Source organism: Mesoplodon bidens (assembly GCF_964165515.1).
Source record: "Mesoplodon bidens genome assembly, chromosome: Y".
NCBI classification, from domain to species: Eukaryota; Metazoa; Chordata; class Mammalia; order Artiodactyla; family Ziphiidae; genus Mesoplodon; species Mesoplodon bidens.
Window position 1 is genome coordinate 15,890,529 of NC_138180.1, and position 12,482 is coordinate 15,903,010.

Consider the following 12,482-nt stretch of genomic DNA (forward strand, 5'->3'; position numbering starts at 1 on the left):
AGTATTGTGACGGATAAGTACAGATACAGTTGAATCAAGGTGTGAGGCAGAGGGTGGACAATACTTCCAGCATGTTGGATTGTGAATCAGGTGGTTTGTGAATGACAGCACAAAAGGAGCAGTGGTTGCTAATTAGCAAGCACCTCAGAGGAGCCGGGGCTTCTTGTGAGAGAATAAAGGAGGAGGAGCCCGGAGGCTGCATTTGTTAGCACAGATAGAAATGCCACCCCTGCATCATGACGTATGAAGAAATAGAAATTCCACCTCTGTGTCAAGAGAGAGCTGCAAAGCAAGTGGTGTCCTCCATGAGAATAAGATATTAGTTAATAGTGGTGGAAGGAGGGGCCCCTCAGTGAAGAAGTTAGAAATACGGAGCAGTTGGCTGGGGGGTTGCTATTCCAGAGGGACTGTGGAAGTTGTAGTGGGGTCTGTTGGAATGGAGCAGGGGATTGAGAGTTTACCGCATAAGTATTATGGAGATGGATGTTCACGGGAAGAGAGTTGGCCTGAGAGGTGACCAAATAAAGCTTTCAGGTATGGAAAAGAAAGCTAGCTGACTGGCTTGTCCGTATAGTAAGTCTTGAAATTAGAATAGTGAATATTTAAGGCTTTAAAGTGAGACAGATAAGGTAGCCTCGGGAATAAAGTTGCGCGTGCAGGGCATCCCCCAGTGTGCACACATGTTGCATTTGGTATGGTGATGAGGGAACGCATTGTAGTTCAGGAGATGAGTTGGGAGTGCAGGATGAGGCCAGCAAGGACAGAGGACGTGATCCTGCTGTAGGGCCCCGTGTTTGTTCATCTCTGGGAGCCGGGTCACATTTAGTCCGTGTGGCTGCCATTCTCTCGGTCATGTGGTGCATGATCTGCATGACCTGTGGTGGGGAATGCAGGAAGGTAGTACATCTGAAGCACTTTTCTCAGTGTTGGGAAGATAGTCAATCCTTAATGTTAGCTATTCATTAGTCATATCTTCATTATTATTATGAATACTTTCGTTCTCACTGTGGCTATCCCTGTTTTAATAAGTGAAGAAACTGGTGCCTTAACATCACGTAACTCGAACCACTTTTCTCTCCTACAACTTTGTGTTTCACTGGGCAGTTATTTTTATATTTATTCATATGTACAATATTAATGGTCATTATAACAGCCTCTTTGAATCACTGCTGACTGAATAAAGATGAAACCTACCTATGTACCCTTTACTGTAGTGGAAAACAAAGTGGAACTTAACTTAGCAATTGGACTGCTATTAGTTTTGATGTGTTGTATTTTTTTGTTTTCATCTTATTTAGCTCATATGTAAATGTTCAAGAAATAAAACTGGTAATGGAAATAATTAAACTTATGAAAGACAGAAGAAGGGATGTTACTTTCCGAAACATTGGCATAATAACCCATTACAAGGCTCAGAAGACGATGATTCAGAAGGATTTGGACAAAGAGTTTGATACAAAAGGGTGAGGCATCTCTATTTTTACAGATATTTTGAGTTTTTCTGTTGAATTAAAAAGAAGAAAGAGGGGATAGAAGGAAAGAAGCAAAGGAAACTTAACTCTAGGGAGTGGTCTTAGACCCTGGTAGTATAGAACAAGGAGACTAGGACCCTGGCTCCATAGACTTGTGCTGGGAGGGAGTGTGGTTACACGTGTAGCCCCTGCAGATGGAGTGCCTCCTGCCAGTTCAAATGTCATCACCGTTACACTTGACAATGGAAGTGACTGAGAAATTCTTCAGGCCTTTACCTTTAGTTGGATGACTTGTTATCTGAATTCTAACTCTACTGAGAATCATGTATTCACATTTTCACTTACAATAAATTATTTAACCCTTTTAGTGCCTTCATGTATAGGGTGAAGATCATGTTTTTGTCTCCTTTATACCTCAACAGTAAAATAAAAAATTAAATATTAGAAATCCATTAACTCAAAAGTTTCTGCACCTAGAAACACACAAAGTACCAAAATTGACTCTAGGAAAAGCCAGAAACTTTGGATAGACCTATTAAATGTAAAAAGAGTGAGTTAGTAATCACTTTCCAACAGAGAAAAACAGAGGATCAGGCTTCACAGGTGAATTCTGTCCAACATTAAGAATTAGCACCAGTCCTATGCAAATGCTTCCAAAAAATAGAAGGGAACACTTTCTAACTCATTTTATGGGGCCATTATTACCCTGATACCAAAGCCATGGAGACATCACCAGAAAAGAAAACTATGGACCAATATCCTTTATGAATATGGATGCAGAAGTTCTCAACAAAATAATGGCAGCTGAACTCAACAGCATATTAAAAGGATTATTTACCACAGCCAAGTGGAATTTATCTCAGGAATGCAAGGTTGGTTCAACATATGAAAATCAGTCAGTGTGATATACCGTATTAAAGGGGGAAACCCCACATGATGGTGATCATCTGAATAAATGTGGAAAAGACATGTGACTGAATGCAGTAACCTTTCATGATAAAGATACTCAACAAACTAGGAAGAGAAGGGAACTTCCTCAACCTAATAAAGAGCATCTATGAAAAACCCACAGCTAACACATCATACTTGATGCTAAGATTGAAAGCTTTCCCCCTATGATGAGGAAGGATGCCACTCTCTACTCTCTCTACTTGCACTACTTCTGTGCAGCACTGTATTAGAAGTTCTATGCAGAGCAATTAAGCAAGAAAAGGAAATAAATGGCATCCATATTGGAAAAGAAGAAGTAAAAGTGTCTCTTAACAAATGGCATAATCTGGGACTTGCCTGGTGGTCCAGTGGTTAAGACACCATGCTTCCACTGCAGGGGGCATGGGTTTGATCCCTGGTCAGGGAACTAAGATCCTGCATGCTGTGTGGCCACAAAAAATCCAAAAACAAACAAACAAACAAAAAAACACACGCAAAAAGCTAACAACAACAACAAAAAAAAACAAAGAGCATACTCTTACATCTAGAAAAACCTAAAAAAATCTATGCAAACTACTGGTCCTTATAAACAAGTTCAGCAGAGTTGTAAGGTACAAGATCAGTATACAAAAATCAGTTGTATTTCTTTACACTCTAGAGAAGTCTGAAAAGGAAAATTTCTTAAAATTCCATTTACACTAGCATCATAAAGAACAAAATACTTCGGAGTAAATGTAACCAAAGAAGTGTGAGCTCATACACAGAAGGACAAAACGTTGTTGAAAGAATTTAAAGTACTAGATAAATGTAAAGACATTTCATGTCCATGGATCGGAAGACTTAATATTGTTAAGAGGGCACCATTCCCCAGGTTGATCTACAGATTCATTGTTACCTCTGTCAAAATTCCAGCTACCTTCTTTTACAGAAATGGACAAGCTTATTCTAAAATTCACATGGAAGTGCAAGAGACCCTAAATAGCTTGACAGAGAACAGTGTTGGAGGGCTCACACTTCCCTCTTTCAAAATTTACTACAAAGCTATCAACACTGGTACTGTCATAAGGGTAGACAAATATAGACCAATAGAATAGAAGTGAGATTCCAGAAATCAGTCCATACATTCATGGCCAGTTGATACTCAACAAGGGTGCCAAGCCTACTCATTGGGGAAATAATAGTTTTTCAACAAATGGTGCTGGAATAACTGGATATCCACCCGCAAAAGAATGAATTTAGACCCGTGTCTCACACTGTATAGAGTAATTAACTCAAAATGAATGAGTGCTCTGAGTCTAAGAGACAAAACTATAAAACTTACAAGGAAACAAAGGTAAATTTATATGACCTCAGATTAGGCAACAGATTCTTAGATATGATACCCAGGCACCAGTAACCAAAGGAGAAGTAAATCGGCCTTCATAAAAATTAAAAACTTATGTGTTTCAAAGGACACACTATCAAAAGAGTGAAAAGACAACACACAGAGTGGGAGAAAATACTTGCAAAATATTTATCTGACAAGTCATATCCAGCATATATAAAGAACTCATACAACTTAATAAAATGATAATCTAACTTTTTAAGCGGGCAACGGATGTGAAGAGCATTTCTCAAGATAAACAGAAATCCAACAGGCACATGAAAAGCTGCTCCACATCATTTGTCATGAGGGAAATGCAGATCAAAACCACAGTGAGGAGATATCATTTCACACCCACCAAGATGACTATCATTACAAAAAAAAAAAAAAAAACAATAACAAGTTTTGGAAGGGATGTGGAGAAATTAGAATACTTACACATTGCTGATGAGAAACTGCAGAAAACAGTTTGGCAGTTCCTCCTAAAGTTGAACATAGAATTACCACGTGACCCAGCAATTCCACTCCTAGGTACATACCTGAAAGAATTGAGAAAGGGTTCACACAAAAGCTTGTACATGAATGTTCGTAGCAGCATTATTCATGATAGTCAAAAAGTGGAAACAACCCAAATGTCCCAAAATGGTACATAGGTAAGAAGTAAATTGTGTATCTGTACAAGCGAATAGTCAGTCGTGGAAGGAATGAAGTACTGTTACCAGTCTACGACACGGATGAACCTTGAAAACATTATGCTAGGTGAAGGAAGCCCAACACAAAAGGTCCCATATTTTATGATTCCATTTATATGAAATTTCCCATGTAGAAAAGTCCATAGAGACAGACAGTAGATTAGTGGTTGCCAGGGCCTGGGGAGGGGGAGATAGAGACTGATGGCTGATAGGCACAGGGCTTCTCTCCTGGGTGATGGACATGCTATGAAATTAGATAGCGGTGATGACTGCACACTGTAGTGAATGGACTCAACACCACCAAATGGTGTGCTTTAAAATGGTGAATTCTGTGTTATGTGAATTCTACTCCAGTTTTAAAAGATAGCACTACAAAAGTAAGAAATACTACTGTATAAATATGTATATTTAATAATTATCTTTTTTCAGCAAATATGTTTCTCTCTTCGTAAATAGGCCAGCAGAAGTAGATACCGTGGATGCCTTCCAGGGTCGTGAGAAAGACTGTATTATTGTTACATGTGTCAGAGCAAATGCCATGCAAGGCTCAATTGGGTGGGTAACTGTCATCATTGATTCTTTGCTTGTTTATGATCCAGAGTTAGATCTTTTTAATCACTGTTAGAGAATACCATCATTTGCTCTATTTTCTTTTATAAAAAATTGAGTAATATCATGAAGGTTTCTTTTTTAAGTTGTGAAGTTGATCCACTGTTAGGTCTGCTTCTCTTGGTACCTTGTGTATTAACCCATGTCACAGTGTGAATCTGTTGTTTCACTTGATAAGAGTGAAACAGATTATTGAATCCAGTATATTTTGCAGGGGCATGCTCCTCTCCATGGTATGTGTCATAATTGATCTACTATCATATTTTTAGGATCTTTGAAGGCTTAAAAATCATACCATTAAAATTTCCAATATCTCATCCAAGTCAAAATAGGAAATCGACAGACAGATGCATCACTTTGAAGGAAAGCACTGGGCCTCTTGTTTGTTTGCTGTCCTTAATGGGAATTGCTTCTGTGTCGGGTCCTGCACCACGAGCTTAAAGCAGGAGCCCAAGAAAAGCTGTCTGAAATGCCTGTGTCTCACCTACACTGACATGCCGAGTCTTTCTGAAGAAAGAAGTAACTCTTTTTTTTTTCCTTCTATTGCTTAGGTTTCTGGCAAGTTTGCAGAGATTGAATGTCACCATCACACGAGCCAAGTACAGCCTCTTCATCCTGGGACATTTGAGGACCCTGATGGTAGGTACATTCTAGAGGACCGGGGAACTCCAGAGTTTGCTCATGATGACTGATACCGGGTTGAGGTTTTGTTTTTATTTTTCATCAAAGTGGAAATGATTTTGAGGCTACAAACAATAATGAGCCTCTTCCCACTGGTTGTTTTGTCCTCCAGCAGCTTCTTCCTGGGAGCTTTTATAATGCCTAAACCGCTCACCCTTTCTTAGCCCAAGACCCAGGTATCCGTAGTGTACTCTCAAGATGAGCTTTAAAAAAATTGTATCTACATCGTAGAATTGTTAAGAAGACATGTAAACCCATATATGTAAAGTGCTAGAAGATGGGTTAGCACTTAGTAAACACTCAGTAAATGTGGCTATTAGCCTAGCTTAATGCCAGAGAGAGGGGGAATTTGCAGGAAAGTGCTTGGATCTTCATTTCTGTCTTGGCACTTAGAGCAGCACTGCTTGCTGTTTCCCTTGAGGGGTGAGTGGCATCAGAGCTCATCCATGCGTACAGATACTCCTGTAGAAGGAGGGGCAAGTTTACATGTGTAGTCGACAAATAGTAATAGTACAGCTTAATTTGGTGAACCACAGCTAGATAAAGCATGTATTTGCCTGCCTCATTAGGTGTAATAACTCAGTTTCTCTAATTTCTGTATTTAACAGAGTCATTGTTTTATCTCAGGAGAGGTGCCAACTCAGTAGGATTTTCCCCTGTTTTGGTTAGTTCCACCAGAGGGCGCCCAAATACAGTCTTTCTCATTCAGCTCTTACCTAGATTTGTGGTCTTCAACCTTTGTTGTTTGTGTACCCCCTTGAAAGAATGTTTAAAAGCTGTGTATCCTCCGCTTTTAAGTTTATATTGAAAATGTTTCATCGTTAAGTGTTGATAAAGATTTTGTTTCTAATGTATTGTAAATATTTGACATTTTAAAAGAAAGCTATTAAAAATAAATCCATTATGCCACTCTTAAATATATCCAGTGGAATAGAGAGCAGTGCTATTCTTTCTGCTCTTTAAAATTGAATTGCCATTTATACTGTTTAGGATAAAATTCAGTGGGGGTAGTTTATATATTTTCATAATTAAAAGGCTTTCTGTTAATATGACTATTAGGCTTTTCTGCCACAAAAACTTTACATGTAAATTTGAAAATTTAAAGAATTGGTTTTCATAACGATTTGGGGAAACTGTGTGAAGGGTGTGTGGAACCTCAGGACTGTTTTGGTAACTTCCTATGAATGTATAGTTACCTCGAAGAGTTTTTTAAAAAAATATATTTTTCCTGTGACCATAAGGATCTGAGTATTAACAAATGATATCTTGTCAGTTGAGTAACATATTAACAATTACTCTTTTCACACAGTTGAATTTTGATAATATTCAAACCCGAAAAGTAAAATGTTTATAGAGTTGTGTCTCTTAGATGCCCTGATTGCAGGAGCCTTCATGGGCACCCCTCTGTTTACCACCCCCTCTATTTGACACCCAGGCGTGTTTACCTCCCCTAGCTGTGTGCCCTGTGGTCAGATTTGGGACAGGTGAGACTTGTGGTTGTGAAGGATGGAGTGGAAGGGCAGAAAAGCCCCAGGAGGACATAGGGAACTGGGGTTTGGAAGCTGAGGTTTGGAAATTGATTCCCAGAAAACGTGCTCACATCCCCCCGAGTAAGTCTCTGTGAGCCCCAGAGTCACCGTCACGCAGATTTGAAGACCACTGACGTCTAGCTGCAGTATAGACGTTATTATCTTCACTCTGGGAAGCCAGTGTGGCCAAAAGAGACCGACAGAACAGAGTAGAAAAACTTCCAGTTTATCATTTGGACTTCGCAATCCAACTTGCGTATTTGTCCTTGGGCTTCCCCCTTCCCTAGCCTCTTTTTTTTTTTTTTTTTTTTTTTTTTTTTGGTTTTTCAGCCCAGTTTCCCTTATGGAGATAGAATCAGTGATTAAGGCACTCGGTTTCCTCTGAGAAATCAAGACTAATAGCCCCTTCTCAGAACTGTTTTTGTGATCTAGGGATTGGATTAAACAGCAAGTTTAGGTGCAGTAGAATTGGCAGAAATAGCAGCAAGGCCATCTGCTTTACATCTGCTTTCCAGCCACAGGGTAGGACTCTCAAGAGCTCTCCTGAGTCAGGGAGATCTGAGCCTGGTACTGCTTACATGCACCTTCCTGATGCATGCGGTCACCGTACCGTGCACTTGATTTACGTGACTTACTTTAAAAGGCCCTGTGAGGTCTGCATTGCCACCATAGTTTATCAAATCCAAGAAGCCAATAGTTATATAATGTGCGTCATTATTTTATGCTCCACTATTGAACTGTGACACTTTATTTTCACTTAGAATTTTTGTCTTATAGTGACTGAAAGAACTCTTTTAGACTTCAGACAGATTTTTATTGGGTTGGCCAGAAGGTTCATTTGTTTCTTTTCTGTAGCATCTGAATGAACTTTTTGGCCAACCCAGTGTCATATCACTCTTGTTCATACCTAGGAAAAACAGCAAAATAGGTAGACTAAGATACCCCTGAAAGCATCTCACTCTCAGACTAACACTCTGGTCGTCCCCATTCACCATCCCATGTACCCTTGCTGATGCTCGAACCATTCCCTGTGCAGTCAGAGGCATGTCATGAGAGGGCCCCACTGTGGTCCCGGGGTTTTTTCCAACTTCTGATCTCCATTCTCCAAGTTGTAGTGCTGGTACTTTCTTGTCTTATCAGAGGATGTCTGTGGAAAGATTTTTCAGGCAAGAGCCAGGACTCATTCTTTTTAGAAGTGGTTTGTTGACTAAAAGTCAAGCGGTTGTAGTCGCCCAGCCATGAATTCCTCCAGGATTACATACATGGAAACTGCTGTCTGGCCTAGAGGCACCCTAAAGTCAGAAATGGTAAAATGTGAAAATAAAGTGCATTTTATTTATTTTATTTTATTTCAACGCACATTTTAGAGTCATTTAAATAAAATACTATTCATACCTTACAGTGAGGAAACAGGCTCAGAGAGGTCAAGTGATTTGACCAAGGTCACACAGCAGGTCAGTACTATGTATGCAGCTTCACTGCTATACCCTTACGCACCTTCATGAATAGTGCAGGAGCCCCCATGAGGGGAGCTATCCTTTCCTTCTCTTTCCTTCAGTCTCTGTCTTTTTTTCCTCCCTCATACTCTCTCTTTCTTCTGTCTAAAGAGGCCCAAGTTCTGATGGTTGTAAAGAAGCAATTTATTGCTGAGGAAACTCTAAAAGGAAGAGAGGAGAGATGCGTGAGTTGGGTTTTTGTTTTGTTTTTCCGTTTAGATGTGCTTTTCATAATTTAAACTCTTCTAGAAAAGAGACACAAGTGAGACAACATCTTTGGAAGAGTTATCTCAGCAGATTAAGATGGTTTAGCCCTTGGGAGTTTGGGAAGCCTTTGGGAATTTGATGCAAGCTGTGGTCCTCTTTCTAGAACAGTCAGCATGCACTCAAGAGTTAGAGCTTTCTGAAACCAAGCCTTCCTCTTCCAGAATGTTAGCCTTGGCCGGAGACAGGCAAGACTCTAGGGTCAGCAGTGTCAAAGGGAACTTGGTGGGATGACGGAGCCCTTCTGTGTCTGTGTTGTCCAGGATACTAACCCTAGTCACATGTGTCTGCTGAGCACTTGAAATGTGGCTGGTGCAACTGAGGAAATGAATTTTTAATTTTATTTAATTGAAGATTAAAGAGCTACATGAGGCTACCGGCAGTTGGTACAGATTTGCATGACAGCTAATTCACCACGTGGCCTGAGTATCAGTGGTAAAATGATGGAAGTACTTTCTTAGAGGTGGTTCCCAGTGTTCTGTTCTAGCAGCATGGCTTTATAGTTTTGTATTCGACCTTATTTTTCCTTTCAGCCTTGTCTGAAAAGTAATGGATTCTTGAGAATCTGTTCACGAAAGTATACTTACTATTTGTTCAGAAGTGAAAGCTGGAACCTCTGCTTCCCAAGCATATGAGTGTTTCTTTGGGATGTAATTTTCTTCCTTCTCTTTGTTTCAAGGAAAACCAGCATTGGAACCACCTGATTCAGGATGCGCAGAAGCGTGGTGCCATTATTAAGACTTGCAACAAAAACTATAGACACGATGCAATGAAGATTCTGAAACGCAGGCCCGTACTGCAGAGAAGTCTGACTCACCCTCCTGCTATCACCCCAGAGGTGTCCAGACCCCAGGGCAGAGTGCCCAGCAACAAGCTAGACAGTGAATTTGCCAAGATGTCTCTTGCTTCTTCCCTGTACCCCTCACCCTCTGAGTCCAAAGAAGCCACTGTCACTGTTACTGCAAAGGACCCTGAAAGGCCACCCCTTCAGGACTGGCTTCGGGACCCACGACTGCTTAGGAGGATGGGCTTGGGCTGTGAAGCCAAAGGGAAGTGCCTCTGTGAGCTGCAGCCCTCGAGCCCCCGGTATCCTGGAGCAACGCCTCCCTCTGGAGAGCCAGGCTCCCCCGGAAGTCACCAGGATCTGACCAGTATCAGGCAGCAGGCCCCCGCCAAGGGAGCTGCTGTGAACAACCACAGACCTCATATGCAGTGTGATCCTCCAGCTGCTAGTACCAATACTTCCACGAGTGAGAGAAGATGTGCCCAGGAAGGGGAGGCACTCAGCCACAGGAGGGAGACCAGGGCCTTCACCAAGGGGGATCAGGAGAGGTGTGGCTCTCTGAGCCACCACACAAAGAGGAACTCAGGCTGGGACGAGAGGGGACTGGAGGAGGAGGACAGTAGCTTGAAGAAGAGGAAGCTTTTGTAGTGGAGCCAAATGAGACTGTCAGCCACAAGCATTACTGCACATTTCAGATGACCAGCTAGTAGGACTGTCCAGATAAGATTATATTTTTTTGTCTTAAAGGAGTTTGTGTGCTGTTGGAAAACAGAAAATGTATCCTAACACATGGGCCTCTTGGTCATCTTCAGTACATTTTGTCAGTTGCAAAAGCTTTCAGAAGGCATTTGTGTATCAGTAATAATGTCCTCAAAGTCGAAGACTTAAAATGTTGATCTCTTGTTCTTCTGTAGGAAAGGTCAGACTGGAGGATTTTAAGAGGATGCTGTAAAAGTTGGAATGTATATTTGTATAGCAAATAACAGAATCCTCTTAAAATTTAATCTGGTAGACAGCTTTTCTTTCCCCTGCTTAAAATGTTAATCATTTTCAACGGAACCAACCTTATATTTAAAAAAAAAAAAAGATGGGAGCAGGGCAGTTCCTTTCAGAGATTGTTGTAGCAAACAGACGTTTTTAACAGCCCAGGTGGCCTGAGAGAAGTGAGTCAATGCGTTGGGTCAGAGTCCTGTTAAACCAACTGGAGTGTCCTGGGCAAGACCCTGGGAAGCAGAGCTCTGTTAGGTGAAGTTCCACTCCTGCACCTTTTTAGACGAGGCACCTTGGCACAGGATGTTTCATTTCTGTGATGAGTTTGTCTGCCCATTGTAGTCAGCACGTAGTTCTCTAGCTAAAATTCTCATTCTTCGTGAGATAGAAGAATGTGAAATGAAAGAATAATTCTTGAAATGTCATTCAGATCCCCCCAGCATATTGTGAATTTCCTGCAACTGGTGGGTTACAAATCCAGTGGTTGCCAAGTATTGGAGCAGTGCTGGGGTGGCTTGTGGAAGCCTGGGGATCACCAAGAGAATCCAACTCATGAAAATCTGGATGTTTAACATCTTCCCAAGGGATACTGGTCACCAGGCAGCTTGAGAACCAGTTAGGGCAGACCAGATACAATATTTTAGGCAGGAGAGAAACATCCTCTAAAAAGCGAAGGATGGGAGAGGAGTGCAAATGCTTGGGAGTTGAGAACAGGGAGAGAGTTGACAGATTGCCTGTCATCTTTGGAAACCATCGTAAGTGACGCAAATACACCGCTGTGGTGGAAGATCTGGTTAGAGGGGTTGTGCTTCTGTGAAAGGAGGTGGCCATGGTGGGTGGTGATTTGAGAGACTTGATGGAGGGCAGGGCTGCCTAATGTCAAAGTCCAGTTTTCCAAGCGCACACACACTGATGTTGAGGTATCACAGACTGAGAATCTGTGTTAGTAACAGTTGACCATTGTTTGAACTAGCGGTTTGTAGTGAATGCTTTGCAGCCCTAGTTAATTTGGGGGAGAAAGCATGCATTCCTGAAGACGAATGTGCACCATTTGAAACTTTTTCAGTCATCTGCTTTTTAAGCAAAAAGGGCTTTGTGTTCATCAGGAATTCTACTGAAGCAGGTTATTAAGAGCTTTCAAAAAAAAACATTTGGTTGCCAAAGGTTTAAGCATGCTACTTCTTTGTTACCCTTGTCCCTCCCTCTGGTTTCCAGACCTCTGCTGATGGGATTGAACAGTCCTGTCACTCGGGGAGCACGTGCTCTGTCCCCACAGTTAGCCCCTGCTCCCTGTTGACAGAGGCGGGCTGAGCCCCACTCTGGGTAGGGGCTTCGTAAGCTTCCTGCCTGGCCTTTGGCAAGAAAGCTCATTGTTTCTTTAAGTTTACTTTCCTGCTATCTTGGTAAAATGCTTCATTTAGCAGACACTTGTAGTGACAATGTAGAGAATCTAAAACCTGTAAGCTTAGAGAAGAGGCATGCTGGAAAGAGCTGGGGTCAGGAACTTCTCCCACTCCGCTCACACAACACGTGAAGTAAGTGCTCCCCACCGTACGTACTTTGCTGCCCCACCCAAACGATGTTATTTCCAGTTAAGTTTGGTGCCTGTTCTCACACGTTGTGTTCACTTTTGGTCCACCTTCCACCTGGTCTGGCAACGTGAGAATTAGTG

General features: G+C 41.5%; 1 pseudogene across 1 annotated transcript in view; it reads left to right on the top strand.

Moving 5' to 3' along the window:
* The window catches only part of LOC308609688 (putative helicase senataxin), a 61,559-nt pseudogene extending 51,026 nt beyond the window's left edge, over positions 1 to 10,533 (top strand). Inside the window, exons 21-24 of the transcript in view lie at positions 1,299 to 1,463; positions 4,914 to 5,012; positions 5,618 to 5,705; positions 9,716 to 10,533. The product of the transcript in view is annotated as a putative helicase senataxin (transcript). The remainder of the gene's footprint in view (positions 1 to 1,298; positions 1,464 to 4,913; positions 5,013 to 5,617; positions 5,706 to 9,715) is intronic.
* Positions 10,534 to 12,482: the final 1,949 nt, after the last annotated feature.